This window comes from Octopus bimaculoides, chromosome 1 (genome assembly GCF_001194135.2).
Source record: "Octopus bimaculoides isolate UCB-OBI-ISO-001 chromosome 1, ASM119413v2, whole genome shotgun sequence".
In the NCBI taxonomy this organism is placed as follows: domain Eukaryota; kingdom Metazoa; phylum Mollusca; class Cephalopoda; order Octopoda; family Octopodidae; genus Octopus; species Octopus bimaculoides.
The window spans coordinates 150,868,157-150,871,591 of NC_068981.1; positions in this window are offsets into that span (position 1 = coordinate 150,868,157).

A 3,435-nucleotide genomic window follows, 5' to 3' on the forward strand; every position below is an offset into this window, starting at 1 on the left:
GTGTATTTTATGTGCCACCCGCACAAGAGCCAGTCCAGGGGCACTGGCAACGATCTCGCTCAAAAATCCTTACACATGTCACGGGCACAAGTTCCAGAAAGGCGACGCTGGGCACAGGTGCTATCCCGATTTCGCTATTCGCTTGCCCCAATAAGTCTTCGCAAGCTGAGTTTCGTGTCCAATGAAGGAGACGACGTTGGCATGGGTGCCAGTCATCGAATTTAGTTCGATTTCACTTGCCTCAACAAGTCTTCGCAAGCCGAGTTTAGTATCCAATGTAGGAAAGGTATGCATGATGATGATAATTTCATTTGAGAATTAACTTGGGAGTACACCTTACTAAGCTCATCTATAGATACTGACTTTCAGACAAGACAGTGATCTGGAGATTGTTTTACAAACACATCAGAAAATCTACAAATATCCATCGAGGTTTTATTATTACAGATTTGGCGGACAACAGATTTTAGGAATGATAAAACAACAGATGTATGTCTGGACTTTCTTATCTAAATAAGTGATGGAATAAATACATTTTAAGAGTTATAAAACATTAATGAAGAACACAGCTATAAATTTTTTTTTATTGATACACAAACTGATAACTTGCTATTAATTTATTATAGTGCTTCCAAACAAGACATTTTTCCTGTTCCTATTTTTTTTCCCTTTCCTATTCCTTTTTCTTTCCTGGTCAGTTAATACTCACCAGGAGTTTGTTTTGATTGTAATATGTGATCATGAAACCACATCTGATTCAGTGTGTGTATAAAATCCAGATAATTCAAGTTTGTCCAGCAAATTACTTTTATGTATAATTCTGATGAATCTGATTTGGAATGTGTCGTTTCTATGGCACCTGAAGAAGCAATAGTTGCATATATTATTGCAAGATAGATGAGATCAAATTCAGATGAAACAATTGTAAATTGATGTATAAAAAGACTTGCTCGATATATTTTTTTTTTATTTGTACTTATGATTACAAATTTTGTTTGCTGGTGTGTGGTATGTTTTACAGTTGCTCTTTGTTGTAAATGCATGGTGAAGCCCACAGAAATGTGTTGTACTAAACTAATGTAACACTCAATATGTGGCCTCCAAACTTGCCAGATTTGAACTCCATGGACTACTACGTGTGGAGCATGCACACACACACACGCAGACACACACATATATACATACACACACACACACACATATATATATATATCTTCATCATCATCATTGTCATCGTCGTTTAACATCCACTTTCCATGCTGGCATAGGTTGGACGGTTTGACTGGGGGCTGGAAAGCCAGAAGGCTGTACCAGGCTCCAATCCGATCAGGCAAAGTTTCTACAGCTGGATGCCCTTCCTAATGCCAACCACTCCGAGAGTGTAGTGGCTGCTTTTTACGTGCCACTGGCATGGTAGCCAGTCAGGCGGCACTGGCAAAGGTGCTTTTTACACACCACCAGCACACACCTATATACACATATGCAGACACACATATATACATACACACACATATATATATGTGTGTGTGTGTGTGTGTGTGTGTGTGTGTATGTATGTATATATATACACACACATATATACATACATATATATATATATATATATATATATAGAGAGAGAGAGAGAGAGAGAGAGAGGGATGGAGGGAGAGACAGAGAGATAGATAGATAGATAGATAGATATAGATATATATCTACAAACATATATATATTTATACTGCCATGCATCACGTACATGCACACACAAACATTAAAAAACATTCACACATTCATAACTATAAACATAAACTATATAACGAAGCTTCTGTTCTATCACTCAAGCTGCTAAAAATAGGAACTAAGCTGCTCACAAATCATTTCCTGCTGTCTAAAAGAAGGGATAGAAGAACAGATTAAATAATTTAGTATAAGATAACCCTGAAAATATAGGATTGTCACAGCAGGAATACCACTTGGTTATTTATAGAGTCTGATTGATCAGACATCTAGTTTCAATACTTGTTGAAAGAGATATTTCAGCAAATACACACACACACACACACACTTTGGAACATTTGGTTTTGTAAGTAAATGCCTCACTGTCGGTCTGCATGAGCTTGGATTTTCAGAAAATGAAATCAACCAACTGATTCGCACATTACAAATACAATCTGTGAGTAGAACAGTAAAACTATGCAAGGCATTTTTTTTCTCGGGTTTAAAATTTGATATTGCTTTCATTATCTACATTACAATGATGGAGCTTTTTATCTTTGTTAGAAACCAGCTTCTTCAGAGGAAGAATTTAAATGATAAAAAACAAGAGAGACACATGTATACACACATATAGATATACATATACACACATATAAACATATAAATAGATATACATATACACACATACATATATACATACACACATACACATACATCTATATACAAACACACACACATAGATATATATACATATACGCATTTTCTTTTAATTTTTGTATATTGAATAAATACCCTTATGGGTTGTGAAAACTTTTTCTCTACCAAATTGTGTATTTACTGAAAAAACAGTAGAAAATTACATGTTTTCCCATCCTTATAAAGGAAATTGTTTCCCTTGTATAGAATTTATTTTACATATACACATATATATACATACGTATAAATATCTATATATATATATATGTATCACGCTATATTTCATGTTGAGAACAATTTAGGTCTTATTAGACACAAGATGTGATCTATTTCTAGCACATTGAATGTCCACGTTAGTGGTCAACGTCATATATAAAAATGTACTTTAATCCCCTGAGATTGCAGATACTGTTTCTGAATCTCTTTGATTCTTTAAATGTGCTAGCTTCCTGGTAATTAATTGATATTAATTAATATATGATTTTTTGCCATATTTTTTAATAATATATTAACCCTTACCGAGTTCTCATACTGGATATATGCGACGCAGTAAATATTCTCTGCAGACATATTCCTGGAATTAGCGCGCCAAAACGAAGACTTTTGAATTTTACCATTAAGCTGTAATTAGCAGAACCATATACACGCGCACCTATGGCGGTGGGCAACTTTGTATGGGGTTCTGATGATTATGGTTCCATTACAAATCAGGCTGAAGAGAAATAGACAGTAGGTAAGATTGTTAAATTTGAAACCGGTCCCTGTTTAAGAATGTTCCTTTTTCGGTGATTTTAAATGTCTTGCCCGCTTACGTTTTGTTATCACGGTATATTTCATGTTGAGAACAATTTAGGTCTTATTAGACACAAGATGTGATCTATTTCTAGCACATTGAATGTCCACGTTAGTGGTCAACGTCATATATAAAAATATATATATATATATATATATATATATACACACACACATATATATACATATATATGCATATATATATATGTATATACAAACATATATACACACATTTATAAACAAATATATATA